Here is an 18,283-nt window from a genome sequence, read left to right as displayed (position 1 = left end):
AAGACTGTATGCACTAGTATGTAATGTCTTAACTTGGTTGTGGCCCACACCAAGGTGAGGCATAACTTCTCAAGTGGTGTAAAACGTGATTCATATTCGAGCATTTTCTTGCTTAGATAGTAGATTGCGTTTTCTTTGCCTTCTACTTCTTCTGTTAGCATAGCTACCATTGTATCTTTGGTAACTGTTAAGTACAACCTAAGAGGTATTCCGGGAAGTGCGGGTGCTAATACGGGAGGATTTGCGAGATAGGCTTTGATCTTTTCAAAGGCTTTTTGACACTCGTCATCCCATATTACTGGTACATTCTTCTTAAGCTTTTTGAAGATTGGTTCACATATTGTTGTCAATTTTGATATGAACCTACTTATGTATTGCAACCGACCAATGAATCCTCGAATTTTCTTCTCGATTTCGGGCGATGGCATTGACATGATTGCTTTGATTTTGATTGGGTCTATCTTTATTCCTCTAGAGCTTATGACGTAACCCAAAAGCTTGCCTGAGGTGACTCCAAAAGCACATTAAGATGGGCTCAACCTCATACTGTATTATCTTAGCCTTTCGAAAAATTTTCTTAAGGCTACTTGATGGCCTGTACGGTCTTTTGACTTTACAATCATGTCGTCCACATATACTTCGACTTCTTTATGCATCATGTCATGGAATAAGGCAGTCGCCACACGTTGGTAAGTAGCACCCGCGTTTTTCAACCAGAATGGCATTACCGTGTAGCAGTAAGTGCCCCATGGTGTTATGAAGGTTGTTTTCTCCATGTCTTCTTCTGCCATGAGAATCTGATTGTAGCCTGCATACCCAGCCATGAACTAGAGAAGTACGTGATTTGCTGTGTTATCCACCAGAATATCGATGTGTGGTAAAGGGAAGTTGTCCTTTGGACTTGCCTTATTTAGATCTCGATAGTCGACACACATTCTTACCCTTCCGTCTTTTTTCAGAACTGGGACAACGTTGTCGACCCATTCAGGATATTTAGATACCTTGACGAAACCTGCAGTTATCTGTTTTTGAACTTCTTCTTTTATTTGAAGAGCTACGTCGGGTTTCATTCGACGTAACTTTTGTTTTACAGGTTTCATTCCTGGAATTAGTGGTATAGTGTGTTGAGCTATTTCTCTAATAATGCCTGGCATATCTTCGTATGACCAAGCAAATACATCGATGAATTCTTTAAGTAAGTTAATTAAATCGGTTCTTTCTTGTTCATTAAGTGATAGTCCGATTTTAACTTTTCTTTTATTGGTTGAATCATTTGAGATATCAACCGTCTCAGTTTCTTCAATTATCGTTGTTTTCTTTTCAAGTGTTTCCATTACTTTAATAAGTTCTTTGTCTTTTTCATTGTTAGTTAAGCAATGCTCGTCATCTTGGGATAAAGAAGAACACAAGAAGTAAGGAGAAGAAATTGTATTATTATACTCTGAGATCATTACATCAAAGAGTGATATGTCCTCAGGGACTTGATCACTAACTATTCTAGGAGAAGTGATAGAAGGGGAAGATGCTACTACTAAAGGCCTAGATGACTCTGTAGGGAGAGAATCTGTCTCTGACTCTGACTCTGACTCACACGACTCTTCGAACATCGGTCCTTGCCCCGTCGTGATTGATATCTTACTTCCACTTGGAGTTGTCACCTAGACGGTCTTGCGCCACCCTTGTAGTGATCCTTCCGCTGGAGTGATTAACTTCGAGGGATCGAAGGTTTCACTTTGTAGGACTGTTTGAATGAGCGAGGAGTTATCCTCTTCGTACGCTTGCTCATTCTTTTCTCGCCCAAATAATAATCCCATGACGTTAAAGTCAAAGCATGGGGGTGCTTTCACCTTATGGACAGGAGTTGGGATTTCATATGTGAAATAGCAATCCAAGATAATTTCAAATCCCGGTTTTCTTATGCCGTTTACGACAAATGGTTCGGGAAATTCGTGTCATGGATAGTCCTCTCCTTCTTTTATGAATTGGCCATTAAGTGTGAGAGGGTATTGATCCATTGGGATTGCTTTCTTTTGGACGGGAGCGTCCTTACGTGCCTTTGATTTTTTTTGGGATTGCTTAAGATCTTTCCGAGTCGGTTCGAAACCAAGTCCGAAAGTATCTAATTTAGGGAGGCTAGGTGACTCCAGCGGTTTTGCTATTCCGTTTTTCTTTCCTAGGGTCATCCCAGGAAAATGTCCTTGTTTCTTGAGAATAGTATTCACGATCATGTTAGAATGGGTGTCGTGGCTGAGAGGGGTCCTTTCATCCTCCTGGATTAAGGAGAACTCTTCGTTAAAGCCCCATAGGTCTTCATCATCCTCATCGTGCTCCACGTTAATTATTGGGTTTTCTATAGACTTGATTCTCATAGGTGAAGCATCGATGGTGATAGGAATTCCCCCAATTATAGCTTTCACTTGTTGGTGGAGAGATGAGGGGACGACCTTTAGGTCATGAAGCCAAGGGCGTCTCAACAATAAATTGAATGAAGCCTTGATATATACTACTTGGAAAGTAGTAGCATGTTCTATCGCTCCTGCCGTTACATTCATGGTAATTTTGCCAAGAGCATGACGACGAGTGTTGTCGTAGGCTCTTATTCATTGTGTTGACGGGGTTAGGTCTTCATCCCTTATGCCTAGCATCCTCGCAGTTCTAAGTGGACAGACGTTAATGGCCGATCCATTGTCTACAAGAGTCATAGGGACGTTCATTCTCTTGCAAACTACTATGAGGTTTAATGCCTTATAGTATGTGTTTGTCACTTTCTAGGGGTAAATCCTTGGCAGAAAAAGGTGATCCAATTGATGGCACTAGGTAGATCACTCGTGAGGAAGTTAGCCAACCCCTCAGGAGTGGTGTCGGAATATATCCCTATTTTGTCCAAGGCATTAATTACAGCCAACATATGTTCTCGAGATGTCGTCAGAAGTTTTAATGCGTTCATTTCAACTTTTGTCTTCTTGAACTGTTTAACAAAATCATTATCTTCAATGATAGGCATGGGAACTTGCTGTGTGGTTGGCTGGGTTGTGTTGAAACGGGTGGTTGCATTCTCTCGGATCTTGTGAGAACATCTATTGATGAATCTTCTTCAACCCAAAAGTCATCCATGGCGTATGACACTGAAGGTGGAGGTCCTACCATGTCTTTTAAATAGACGTCTTCTTCGTCGCTATCCTAAACTCCATTAATACTTGTATCCTTTTCTTGTGGAACTTGGACTAGTTTCTTTTCATCAATCATTTTCTGAATTAAATCATTGAATTTAAAACAGTTTTCGATAGTGTGATCCCCTGATTGATGATACTGACAGTAATACATATCTGTCCTTTTCAATGATTCGAATGGTCTCGGTTCGAGAGGTTTGATCTCGCCACTCTCGGAGAGCATTTCAAACATTTGTATATATGGGATCCTAATTGGAGTGTAGAGTCTATTACTCTTCTTGGGTTTTTCGGTGACTTGTAAAGGAAAATGTTTCGCCTCGAAGTCATTCCCATGGGTGTGAACTCTCTCTTGGGTTCAATTTTCGGGAGTGGAACCTCGTCATATTTCTTCTGAATTTCTTTTATAGCCTTGAGAGTTTCACATAGCAAGTGCGATCCTTCGATCATAGACAGTGTAAGCAATTGTATGTCTTCTTTACTTGCTAGTACAGGAAGATTATCCATGGCGTCAAAAAAGATCTCCTCCTCTTCTTCGATGGCATGAATTTCTTTAACAGGTTTGATGAGAGACGAGGGGTCAACCTCGTTTTCCTCATTAGAGATAGCCAAGGAATGAGCGAGTGGTGCATTATCAATAATTGGCTCCTTACTTGCAGGAGGCAATGGCAGCTTGTTGTTATCGATTAAGTCTTGGATAGCTTCTTTAAGCTTCCAACAGTTCTCGGTGAGATGGCCCTTACCTTGGTAATACTTGCAGTGTGTATTGGGGTTCCAATTAGCCGACCTCTTTTCGACTGGTGGGTCCCCAAACGTTCCAATTGGAATTATAAGACCTATTGAATTTAGTCGGTCAAATGCGATGTCATAACTCATGCCAATAGGAGTAAAGTTCCTCCTAAATGGTTTCTTTTGCCCTTGATTATTCATGTCAAGGACTTCACCTAGGTTAAAAGTGCTAACATTGTTTGAGTGGGTGGTTTTGGAAGAGGAAGGAATGTCGTTCTTCTTGCCTTTCCAGCCAATGTTGGAGTTATTGTTGGCAGCTTTCAACTTAGCCAGGTCGTCTTCAATGTGTATTCCAATGTCATAGACGGCCTTGAAGGTATGGAGATTATTTTGATACTTGAGATGCTTGAAGTATTTTTCTTGAAGGTTTTTGATGAATAACCTTACTCTTTTTCACTCGGCAGCTCAATCATCTTAGCTGAGGTTTCTCTCCATTTGTTAAAGAAGGAGGTGAAGCCTTCGTTCTCCTTCTGCTTGAGGATTTCAAGCTCCCTATGGTTAGTCTCAACTTGGATATTGCATTTGTATCTATCAACGAAAGCGTTTGCTATGGACTCCCAGGTGGAGGTTTTTTCTTTCTCGAGAGAAAAGAACCATTGCTAGCAAACGGTCTCGAGAGATAGTGAGAAAAGAGAGGGGAAAACCTTCTTATCAATACCCTTAATACTCATTATTGTCTCGAAGGCTCTTAAATGAAAATTAGGGTTATCGGTTGCTTTGAATTTCTGGATATCGTTGGCATTGAACTTATGCGGAAGAAGATCTTTGTCCACCGAGACCCCTTGTGAACTAATCCCTTGAAACTTGTAGTCGCTAGATAGCTTGCTTAGACTCTCTTGCATGAGGTCCATCTGTTTTTGTTTCACGGGGTCATCGATCTTAAGTTTAGGAGCTTTAGTGCCTCAGTCACGGTAACTAGTTGGTTCCTGAGCTCATTGACTTCTTGTTGTGTTGCCATTATTGTCCTAGCTTACCTCTTACGAGCAATGGGTTTGTCGAAAAGTTGGACTTGTACGAAAAGATTGTCTTTGATCAACCGTCCTTCTTTTCTTGACCACGCGGTGTAATTTAAACCATTTTGTGTTTTAATTACTTGACTCAAATCGACCTTGTCTTTAAGGTTTTAAAGAGGAAAAATAAAAAAAAAGGTGCATATTTTTTGGCAAAAATAATGTATATATTTTTAGGAACCAAGTATGGTGTTTACATTGGAGGATTAATATCCGACTTACCCCCCTAAAAAAATGACGGAAAAGACGCGCTTAAAAGACTCTCTTAGACATGGTCAAAGTATGTGTATTGGTGTGTGCGTTGAGTGTAAGTGACATGTTTGGACTCTTGTGTAAGACCATGGGATTTGGTTCCTAGACTCAATTAATGACTTAACAAAGTATTATTTAACCGAATTAATTAGTAAACTAGTTAATTAGACACAAAGTGATGACTCGATCAATAATCCGAACAGTCGCCAAAACGACAGGACTGGCGCCTCTCTTTGCAGTGTAGGGCCAAACGACAAAACTGTCGCCAGGCGCCACACTCCACAGAGTGGCGCTACAGTTCAGACTTTGGCACCACTGCCGGAGCTTCGATCTGAGGCTATTTTCGGTGTTATTAATCAATAGGGGTATGCCTAAAGTCGTACTAGGTCAATTTTGGTTAAAATAATAGACTTTATTTACTCAAATTAATTAATTAATTAGGAAAAGTTCTTTTAGTCATTAATTTATTTTATCTTAGCACAAGTCAAACAAACGGTTAAGAAAAAATATACCATATGCACAACAAATAATGCACAATTAGTCAAGTAGGCACGATATGATGCAATGAGTTTGAAACCTATCCATGGCTCCAGTTATTTAAAGTTCGGGATATGGGTTAGTCAATAGAGGGTCCATGGCTAATTTTCTGAATGCACCGCACGGAAGCCTAACCGTGAAGGGTTGGCGCGAGTGGATGGGACACCGCGAGTTTTAGAAAAAACTCGCTTCCATGGTTTGGTGAATTCAACAATCTCGGATGTACCCCATTGTTGCTCAGAGCGTTAAATCAGGTAGATGGAGCATAAATTCCCAGAGGGTTATGTCCATATGTAGAACACATATGGGTTTCGGAAAAGTGAGAAAAACCCAATCAGGAAGTAGGATCGAGCAAACAATGCGAAAAACTAGTCGAAATTAGAACGCATATTTCTGGCTCGGTATTGGAAGAATTTGGCACCAGCAAACGGGAGATGGCGCCGGATTTTGGCTGTAGCGCCTGGCGACAGAGCTTTCGTCTAGCGCTATAGTCAAATTCCTGGCGCTAATCTTTTGTTCGCTAACGCTATTTCCTACATGCCTCAGCAGGTTTCTGTGCTCGATTAAATTTTCCAGTTTTGCGCAGTGTTATTTCGGTCCTAGTTGTGAAAGATATTCCTCAAATTTCCTACGTGTAAAATCCTATGTTTTAACTCATTACGGATGGTCTTTCCAATGAGATCTTTTTTATGCATATGACAATAATGTTAATCAAAATTACGCACATGAAATACTTAGAACTTTTCGAGTCTCATCCACTCATTCTAAATCATTGCCGAAATAAATTTCATGAATTAAAATAGAAATCTTCCCCAGTGGAGTCGCCAAAAACTGTGGGCAATTTCTACTTGCGGAAAAAACAGGGTGTTTCTTAAATATAACATATACTCTGAAAATAAAATTATACTTTGATTTAATTATTTGAAACAAGGTTTGATTAATTTTTCATTTAATTTCTACCTAAAAGGTTAAAGAAAAATAACAAAAAAAATAATAAAAAAAAAAATTAGAACTACGCAAAGACCTAATTTCGTAATGCGAATACGTAGGCAATCTTTATGATTCGGTCATATCAAAGTATAAAAATATAAAGCTCATTTTATTTCATTCAAATTGCAAAAGGGAGACATTGTGGAACTAGATTGTAAACAAAAAAAAAACCATAGTAGTGATTACACTTTATTCAATTTAAAACTAATGGCGAAACCGTGTAACACTCTAAAGTTTTACTATGTCCTCGATTGTCATAGATGATGGAGGAGTAGTTTCCATTGCAGTATTTTCCGAAGCCTTGGAGCTCTCCCCTACACTCTTCTTTTTCACCCAAACAATGTTTTTCAATTTAGGGATTGGGGCCTTTGCAACATGTTTTCCTTTCCCTTTAACTATTGGAGCTTTCTTGCTAGTATTTGGTGTAGGGTCTTTGATTTTCCCACCTTGTTGCGCGGGTTTGGAGGGAGCGCTTTCCTTTTTGTTTTCTTCGAACGAGCCTTAGGGGATGAGAATTCTAATTTTCTTCTCACTCCTTTGTTTTGGCCACTAGGAGGAGTAGTAGTGGTTGAATGCATCAAAGGCTTAGGTGGATTACGAGCGGTGGCGGCTTGAAGTTAAGATCGAGCCTTGTTTAATTCACCCTTATCCGCTGCATTCATCCAAGCTTTGTAAAAGGAAGATAATGCAATACTCGCGGTCGGATTTTGTATTACCCACCTAGGAAGATTTGACCAATATTCCATCCAACGAGGAATTCTTTCGGGTTTAAAGATCACATCTTTAGGGGCATCACAATCTTGCGGTGGAATAAATTGTTTCATCCCGTATTGTCTCATTATCCTAAAAAGGAAAAATATAAGTAGTACTGTAGGGAATATTTCAAGCGTTAATCCCTAGCTTGAACCCCAGTGTAATCATACACTAAAGTATGGTGGCGTCCAAAGGGAAAGAATATAGAGCAAAAGAGTCGCCAACAAGTTTTAAGAACTTGTAAACCGTTCACGAGGTGAAGGTTACACCCCTTAATGATCCAGGAGATCGTGAACTCCATAAGGTCTTGAACCAAATAGGGTTAGGGGATGAAGGTACAAATCCAACCTAAAAGAGATTGAACCTACCCTAATAATAGGCCTCTACTTTATTCTGATCGTATTCATGTGCGCTTTCTGACTAACATGCAATCAATAGGTTTAACCCTAAACCTGTTTATCTATGTTGGTTGAATTTAATGCACAAATAAATCTATTATTGGCAATCACTTGAATTATAATCAAATTAACCCTAAACAAGATTAATAATTATCTTATTAAGCGTGATTACAAGTACCAATTCCATTTAAACATGCAATAAAGGCATGATCAAGCAATAACAATAAATATATATCAAGCAACATAATAATAATCAATTATAATCATAATAATAATAATAATAATAATAATAATAATAATAATAATATTCATAATCATGTTAAAGCATAATAATAGCAAGATCCTAGGCATGATACTAACAAGATTAATAACAAACCCAAGCATGTCACTAAGCAATAATAATCAAAGCATTAGCCCTAGCATGATATAAACATGAATATTAGGAAAAGAAAATAGGAAGCATCATAGAAATAATAATTAATATAAGCAAATCATCGTAAATATCATACTAACGAAAGCATCCTAACATGATACTAGGAACATCCTAAACATGAAACTAGGAATTAAAATAATAACCTAAGCATGATTTCTATATCAAAAATATCAATTAAACAATTAAAGCACTTACTTGGATGCCTCGTACCTCTTTCTAATAACAAAATACTCACGTTAGTAACTTTAAGGAAAATAATAAACAAAAATTAAATTAAAAGATTGAAAGAGATTTGGGACCAAACCCTCATAAATTAAACCTTTTACGTCTAGGGCGAAGGCAACTTCGAATTTGGCTAGGTGTATCTAAATCTTGCAAATGCGGAATTTTTATATTCGTGAGAAGGCTAGTTTAGAAAAAAGAGAGAGAGAGAGAGTAATCAAGAAAATCTTGATGAGAGTTGGTTAATCCAAGCGGGGTTTTTTAGAAGGCTATTTATAAAGAAAATCAACCAAAATGATTAAAAATCAAAACAGAGTTCTGACGCGTAAAACGAAGGTTAGCGCCAGACGCTAACATTAGCGCCAGGCGCCAAGGGTAGCGTCACGCGCTAATGCTAGCGTTTGGCGCTTACTAAGAATTTGACGCGTTTTCTTAAAATCAGATAAAAATTGCCGTACAAGAGGATAAAATCGTATTTTCCTTAAAAACGTTCTTTTATTCTGATTAAAACTCTAAAAAGTCAACAAAAGTCAATTTATCAATGCTAATTAAATTAGGAATGAAAAGAACCTTTTAGAAGAATCTAGAAGACTAAAACCATTCCTAATTGCATTAGGAATGATAAATCTATATAAGGCCCTCCTCTAGATCATTGGGCCACATATAAGGCTAAAAGCGGGCCCAGTTCAGTAATTTGGCCATAACTTCCTCAATATTCATCGGAATTGGACTTATAATATATCTCGAAAATGTCTTTTCAAGCCCTATCCAACTACACTATTTTTGGGACCCATATCATGGACCAACCAAACTGGATTGGCTGTTTTCTTAAAATAGGTTTTCAAAAACAGAGAGAGGAGAAAAGAAATTAAAACTATCCGCAACACTAAACTTTCCACACTTTCACTTCATTCGATTATGATTCGACATGAAAGGTACTCATCACCGGGTTTGGTTTTGGGGAGACACAAATGGGTGTCTACAGAAGCCTCCACTTTGACTGAGTTTGGAGAAACGCAAGTTTCGAAAACAAAAGTCAAAGTATTGATAGGGACAGAGAATGATTCAGAACGTTCTGCGATCCTAAATCACTCTTGTAACACCGATACCTGCAAAATAACATTAGTTAAAACAAATAAAAGAGTTAAGAAACGCGTTTCTTGCACCGTCGAGCACACGTCTCTGGAAGTAACCGATTTGTTGCTGTATGTTTGTTGTTTTGATGACCTCCTGCAAGAGAATGCCATCTCGCTTGAAAACTGCTACGCTTGTAACTGTTTCCAATTTCGCCGTTGTAATATTCCACAAACCAGGGAAATTATCGAAGATCGCTTTGCTTGAAACAATCCTCTTCCGCTTTATGACCATCTTCCACATCTTAGGGAACACGATCGAAGACAACTTCGCTTAAAATCATCTTCAGTTGTTTGTTACAACTCTCCGCAATCTAGGGAATGCTGCCAAAGATATCTTCTCTTGAAGCTATCCTCATTTGTTGCGATAATTTTCCAAAGAAAATTACCGAAGATCTCCGCTTGTTGATCTTTAAAAGTTCGCTTGAACTTTGCTTCTGCTATGCCTGTACGTCGGCACTTCTGCTGCTTGTAAACCTGTATGTCGGTGCCTCTTGCTGAATAAACCAGTACGTCGGTGCTTTTTGCAATGAGCTAATGATTAGGCGCTTTAAGCTAAGTGAAACGATCTTTCATCAGGTCGATCACCTTATGTAATCAAGCTGATTACTAAAAATCGTGTCCAATTGCTTAAAGGGGCTAACTGGGGTACCAAGGAACCCAAAACATATTGCAAAAAAGTTGGAACAACCGTACTGAGTGGCTGAACATTTTAGCGCCGCTGAAATAACATCAGCGCCAATAATCTAGCTGTAGCGCCAGACGGTGGAGCTAGCGCCAGGCACTAAATCCATCGATTGACGCTAAGGTCTGACGCTTGGCGCTAGAGTCGAGTTTTCCTTAAATGCCCTTCTCTTCTTCATTTCCGCTGCTGTTGCTCGTGTTTCTTGCCCGAGGATTCTCAGAATTTTGTTTGATCCGTTCTTGCTTGTTTCTCAACCAAATTTGTTGCAAATCAAAGCTTATTCCATCCATTTTCCCGATCTATGTATGTTTCCTTCAAACTCACACCGGTTTTAATGAATTTTGCATATGTTTATTCTCGAATTTCTTGCAAATTCGAAATTTTGAATGCTTAATTCTCTTTGTTTATCAAATTTTATGCCATTCAATTTCTTAATTATGTTTATATATTGCCTTGGGAATAATTTGAGACTTGTTTGACTCAATTTGGTGAAGAAATGAACGAATTGCAGTTGTTGGAGCTCTTAAGGTCGAGAAAACAATGTGGCTCGTTCTTGACGTTATTTCTTGCAATTCTTATCCAATTTGTCACAATAATTACTATAGTATTGCAAGAAATTGTTTGATTGCTTGAAAAATGTCGTGCATGCTCAATTTGAATTTGTGCTCTGTTTTAGTAATACGTACTCTGTTTTTTTGCGAACATAGTATCATGCGGCTAGGCGAACCTTAGATACTATATAACCTTAATTTATGATAATTTTGCACAATGTAGCATGGCTAGACAGCGAGGTTTGGGTTCAAGGTCCCGAGACGTTCGACGGGAGCACGAGCCCGTAGAGGACGATGTCGATCCGTCCACTATGCTCAGCCGACTCCCTGAGTGGGATGAGCGGACCTTGTACTTTTCTCCCGTCCACCACATCTCCGAGAAGGTGAGACGGGGCATCAATGTTGGGAGGACGCGCTGTCATGGTTCTGGTTGTGACGACTTGGGCGATCTGTACAAGATGTACATCGCTAGAGATGATCAGACGAGACTTTTATGGGAGTCTTGTGGTCTTAATGCGCTGTGCGAGACCTCCGAGGCAATGGTTGCCTCTAGCAGGGGTCACAATGTAGTTCGTGCTCTGGTGGAGTTCTTTTGGGATGATGGTCACTCCTACCGACTTCAGTCTCATCACAGGACTGGAGTTTAGCTCCATGCCACTGCCGTTAGACAGTGGGATCGACGTCTTTTCTCCTGAGGTCAAGGAGCTGTTGGGTCCGATTGCTATTCGGGCTCGAGCTGAGGTAGAGTCAACTTAGTTCAGCGCTAGGGGGATTCGCCGCTCGACTCTAGCAGCGGCTTTCGACGATGGTGCGACTACCCGAGAGCAGCGGGTGCGTATCTTTGCACTTCTCATGCTGTCAGGGACATTCTCCCCTGACAAGGGTAGTAGGGCACTACTTTACTACCTTCTTGTCGTCCACGATCTACACCGGTTCGAGACTTATGACTGGGCCAGCTTGGCTTAAGCCATTTCATTCGAGCGTTGCGGCACTCGTGTCGACATCGATCCTTTGGGTCGAATGTTTTTTTTGTCCGGCTTTTGGAGGGTCGTTGAGGTATCCTTTATTCCCTATAAAGTTTAGCTCTAGATTTTAGCTAGCACTTGCTGATAACTTGTCTTTTTGTAGATCTGGTTCTATGATTACTTCCCCTCAGCTGCGCCGGCGAGACCGTCGCCACGCAGGCTTCTTGTTAGAGCTTTCTAGGGCAGCCGCCGTGTGGGGATGTCCACTTCTTATGTTCAAGATTGGATCATATCGATATGATTCTTTTCTTATTTGACATTTTGTGGTGACTTAGATTGATTCTTGCCTGATTGACGCTCTTTGCAGGAGCCTGAGGTGCTGTACCGACCGTGGGTCGACCTGGCACTCCCTGGGTTAGCCGCACAGTATTCTGCCGAGCGTCGCTATTTTTTAGGGACCTATGGAGCGACTGCATATCTTGGAGAGAGGGTTGCTATTCAGCATTCCTCCGACACCTTTGTCGTTCCTACTCCTCCACCGCGTCACATGTTTAACGCCATGAGGTTGGCGAGCATTTAGAGGGAGCGGGTACCCCTTGGCGATCTTACACGATCCCCGGGCGATGCTATGGGGAGGAGCTACTGCCGTTGTTAGCTCCAGTTGCTATACCTATTGAGGATGTGGCGATATGATTTTCAGCTTTTCTCCTTTCGTTAAGTAGCCCCCAAGTAATGCTTTATAGTTTTTGTTTTGCCTTATCAGGATGATGCTGTTGAGTTCATGCCACCACGTATGTCTATCCATTATCAAGGGACATATGGGCCGATTGAGGAGATGATTCCTCCGACTTCTGAGGACGAGCGCTTTGTGGAGCGGTCGATTCCTCGCCACCAGACTCGGGTAAGCTTGTTTATTTGTAACTTTTTGTCCATACATGTTATGCATGTTCACTGACTTATTTCTTTGACAGTTCTCACGCGAGGTGGTTTCAGCGATGACACGATGCATAGATGCCTTCCGGAGCTAGCTTCTCCGAATGAGGAACGTGGCTACCTGCCGTCGAGACTATGTTGTTTAGGAGGTAGTCTTCCCTTCATACGCTCTTGTATTACTACTTTTATTTTGCCTTTTTCTAATTTTAATTTGCTTTGCAGGGTCAGCCCATTCTTTCTCGTACCCGTACGAGACCTAAGGTGCGGAGGGATCCGACGAGGTTTAGCTCGAGACGTCGCCGCACTACTTCAGGAGGTTGGGGCGGTCGTTCTGAGGCTGCTCATACTCAAGCGGTAGAGGGCTCAGGTTCTTCCTCAGAGGGTGCACATGCTGCGCCGGTAGGCCAGGGAGAGGCTACCTCGACTCTTAGAGGTGGAGGGATGTACGAGGTCAGCTCGTCATTGCGGTAGCCTACGCAGCCTCAGCCTCAGGTTGATCTTGGGTGGACGGGTCCCGAGTTGAGTTTTCCTCCTCCCGAGGAGATTGGAGGTGGTAGAGCTGGAGAAGCGGTTACTCCTCGTACGGCGGAGTTTTATAAGATGATGGGTTTACGTCCCCCGTCGCCTAGTTTGTTCTTGTGCTTTTATTTATTTATTTTGACTTTGTATAGAATTTTGCCTTTTAGTTGGACTCATTATTTAGACATGTTTTGTATATACATACTATTATGAGTTTATTCCTTATTTATCAATTTTTTTCATTTTTTATTATTGTTATGTGCATGTTTGTGTGTGCAAGGAAATATGAAAAATAATTTTGCGCAAAAATTCCGTCATTTTTATTATTGATGGAGGGTATCCGACTTTCTCCCATAAAAAGAAAAAATGAAAATGGAAAAGTCAAATAAAAATTATTGGATTTATAAAATTTTGGAAGTTAATTTAGATAAAATAAGAAAAAAAGATAATATAATTAACATAATTAATATTTTAATTAAAAGAGAGGAATAAATGAATATTTTAGAGAAAGATAAGGAAACCATAAAGTCATTAGTAGACTCGAATTAAGTCAATAGCGCGGTTTTTGGAAAACGTGTACGATGAGGCATATTGGCGCTAGGCGCTACACTTGGCGTTTGGCGCCAGTCTCTGGCGTCAGGCGCCAATATTGGCATCTGGCCCTAATAAGCGCTGACCCCGAATCCTTCATAGATTAAAACTGCTCCGATTTCGTGTATAAATAGCCCCCTGCCCAGCCGATTCTCTTCATAATTTCGGCAGATAAAATATTTCTTAGCTTTTAGGAAAAAATAATATCATGTCTCTAGTCACCAAAAGTTTTACCAACTACACCCATGAATGGTGTCGGTCACTTAATGCCAAAGAGAGAAAAGAATTAGATGTTTTTCACTTTGGGGGTATTTATGGTGTCAAAGGGGTAGATCTTGATTCAGATTTTATTCATACCGCTCTAGAATATTGGGATGTAGATACTCATTGCTTTAGAATAGGGTATGATAAAATTAGCCCTTTGCCAGAAGAATTTGGTGCTATTTTAGGTTTCCCTGCAATAGATCTTGTAGTAATCCCTAGAATAAATGAATATTATTATAAGGATTTTGAACGCTTCTTAAATTTAAAAGATAAAGATCTAAAAAAAATAGTAGATGGTAGCATAGTTAATTTGAAAGAATTTGCTCGCCATTATTTTGATAGGCCTTATTCTGAATCTTTTCGTGTTTATAGAAGAAGGGCTTTCTTATTTTGTATGCTTAATAATTTTTTTCTTACTAGTGGTAAAAATAATGAGGGTCAATTAATTATGTCCACCGTTTTTGAACAAATTGAATCAGGGAGGAATCCAATGCCATTAATAGTTGGAGAGACTATGCTTAGTCTTGATGAATTGAAGAGGAATCCAAAAGCACCTTTTCAGGGCTATCTAATTTTATTACAGGTAGAAAAATAATATTTTTAATTACAGAAATCAAAAATATATTTTTGTATAGTAATAATAATTTATTTGCATTGCAATTTTTTACAGATGTGGCTAATGGAAAGACTGGAGTTAATTAGCGCTCCAGACAACATTGAGAAGTATACTCCAAATTGCTTTGTGAGGAGGAAGAAACACTTCTCTAAGATGGGGCGCCATGAATGGAAGAAGGTCTTTGTGTCTTGTTGTTTTTCCATCAAGTGGATCATCCCTTGGTGGAAAATAGAAAAGATGGTTGGTGTCAACAAGAAACCTTTCTGGCGTCTTCCAAGCTTGTCCCGTATGACTTTTTATTATCCCTGCAGGGTAAAAAGACAGTACGGGCTACTTCAGACTATTCCTTCCGGTGATCTTCGTTGTCCCTACGAGTTCCCTTTCTCTCAGGAAGTAGATAAATTTGATGTTTATTGGAGCGCTAAACCTTTATGGGAAGTAATTACCCAAAAGGTTCCTCCTTCCTTTCCCAATGATGTGAAAAAGTGGCTTCCAAGGAAACCCTCAAAGGACGTGAAGAAAAATCAGAGTAAAACTAATGTGAAGAGTCGTCGAGGTGACAAGGTGATTCCTGCAAAGGAACGCCTGGGTGAAAGGATCAAATTTAAGATACCTATAATACCTAAGAAGAAAAGTACTGTAAAAGATAAGGGAAAAAGGAAAGCTGACACCACAGAAAAGAAAAGCTGGGTAGAAAAGAAGCATGGAGTCCTAGCTGAGGGGGAAACTATTTACTCCAAGATTAAATGTAGGTCCTCTAAAGGATGCCTACTAGCTAAGGTTATGGATGAGGAAGAAGAAGCAGACAAAAATTGGAAAAGGGCTAAGAAAGAGAAAGAAGATTAGGAGCATTTCTTAATTTCCAATTATTAGACTTAATTTATTTTTTATTATTTAAAAGTAATTTATTTAAGCTTTATTTAAATTCCATAAATAATGTAATTTATTTTATTAATGAAATTCCATCTTTTAAATTAAATTATTTACTTTAAACTTATTTTATTAAAGCAATGAAAACCGTAAAAATTAATTTCCCAAAAATTTTTCAAGTACGGAAGTCGAAAATTTTCCGAAAAACACCGAAATATTCCCAGACTTGTAACTGTAAATTGGCGGCAAAGATCTGCGACAGGCGCCGGCTGCGGCATTCTGGCGTCAGGCGACGGTTGCCATCGTCTGGCGCTGACGTTCATCGGTTGGCACCAGAACGGTTGCCAAGAGTCTTAATGCTCGTTTTTCTCTTTTGTCAGCATGGGGAGGCTATTCTCCTTTGGTGACGTAGTTGAGTATATCCTGTACCACAGTTCTTCTTCTTATTCTTCTTCTTCTTCTTCTTCTTCTTCTTCTTCTTCTTCTTCTTCTTCTTCTTCTTTCTTCTTCTTCTTCTTCTTCTTCTTCTTCTTCTTCTTCTTCTTCTTCTTCTTTTTTTTTTTTCTTCTTCTTCTTCGTCTTGGATTACTTCATCATCCTCTATAGCCTGAATATATGCTGGTTTGTGCCTTTTTTCTATAGTTAGAGGCATTTGCTTGATTTCCGTGGGAATCCTAACCATTGAGGCTAGTCTTGCTAAGGCATCAGCAAATTGATTTTCTTCTCTTGGTAGATATGTGTATTGTACCTTCTCTAACTGATTAGTAAGGGTTACCAGATAGGTTTGGTAAGGGGCCAAACTTTCGCTCCTTACTTTCCACCTTTTGGAAATTTGATTGATGATCAATGAGGAGTCCCCAAATATCCGTAACTGTTTTACTCCCAATGTCAAGGTTGTTTCAAGGCCTACCACGCATGCTTCGTATTCAGCAGCATTATTGGTAACGTTGAAATCGAGCTTTATGGAGATTGGGACATGCTCTTCTTTAGGTGATACTAGTAATACTCCAACGCCACATCCCTTTTGGTTTGAGGCTCCATCAAAGTATAAGGTCCAAGTATCATCTTCAGTGACCATCAAGTCTTCATCTGGAAATTTGTTGTCTTGTATTGGCATCGAGTCTTCTATTGGGAAGTCCGCTAGAAAGTATGACACCACAAATCCTTTGATAGCGTTTTGCGGCATAAACCTAAAAGAGATTGAACCTTGTAGGGAATATTTCAAGCGTTAATCCCCTAGCTTGAACCCCACTGTGATCATACACTAAAGTACGGTAGCGTCCAAAAGGGAAAGAAAATAGAGCAAAAGAGTCGCCAACAAGTTTTAGGAACTTGTAAATCGTTCACAGGGTGAAGGTTACACCCCTTAACGATCCAAGAGATCTTCAACTCCATAAGGTCTTGAACCAAATCAGGGTTCGGGGATGAAGGTACAAATCCAACCTAAAAGAGATTTAACCTGCCCTAATAATAGGCCTCTACTTTATTCTGATCGTATTCTCTTGCACTTCTTACTAACATACAATCAATAGGTTTACCCTAAACCTGTTTATCTATTTTGGTTGAGTATTAATGCACAATCAAATCTATTATTGGCGATCACTTGAATTACAATCAAATTAACCCTAAACAAGATTATTAATTATCTTATTAAGCGTGATTACAAGTACAAATTCCCTTTAAACATGTATAAAAGGCGTGACCAAGCAATAACAATAAATACATCAAGCAACATGATATTAATAAATATAATAATAATCATCATCACAACAATAATAATTATAAAATTATAATCATATTAAAAACAATTATAAAAATAATCATGAATCATGTTAAAGCATAATAATAGCAAGATCCTAGGCATGATACTAACAAGATTAATAATAAACCCTAGCATATCACTAAGCATAAAGATCAAAGGTTTAACCCTAACATGATACTAACAATCATAAATATTAGAAAGAAAATAGAAGGCATCATAACAATCATATTTAATATGAAAATTACCCTAGACATCATAACAGGGGTATGAGTACCTTTCACGTCGAATCATAATCGAATGAAACGAAAGTGTGGAAAGATCTAGTGTTGCGGAAAGTTTTATTTCTTTTCTCTTCTCTCTGTTTTTGAAAACTTTATTTTAAGAAAACAGCCAATAGTGGTGTAGTTGGATGGAGCTTGCAAAGACCTTTCCAATGATATATTATAAGCCTAATTCCGATGCATATTGAGGAAATTATGGCCAATTTACTAAACTAGGCCCGGTTTGAGTTTTATGTACGGCCCAATGATCTAGGAGAGGGCCTAATATGATTTATCATTCTAATGTAATTAGGAATGGTTTTGGTCTTCTAGAACATTCTAGAAGGTTTTTATCATTCTTAATTCAGTTAGGATTCTTCAAAGTTTTAATTAGATCAAATAGCATTTTCGACTGAAATTATATTATTTTATCTTCCAGTACAATAAAATTATCAGATTTTCGAAAACGTGTTAAAATCCGGTTTGGTGTCCAACCCCAGGCCTTGGCGCCTGGAATCAGGATTGGCGCCAGACGCCAGCCATTGGCGCCTGGCGCTAGCCACTGGTCCTGGCGCCAATGAGC

The sequence above is a fragment of the Chenopodium quinoa genome, unplaced genomic scaffold (genome assembly GCF_001683475.1).
Source record: "Chenopodium quinoa cultivar QQ74 unplaced genomic scaffold, ASM168347v1, whole genome shotgun sequence".
Classification (NCBI taxonomy): Eukaryota; Viridiplantae; Streptophyta; class Magnoliopsida; order Caryophyllales; family Amaranthaceae; genus Chenopodium; species Chenopodium quinoa.
Note: the sequence above shows the minus strand (reverse complement) of the source record.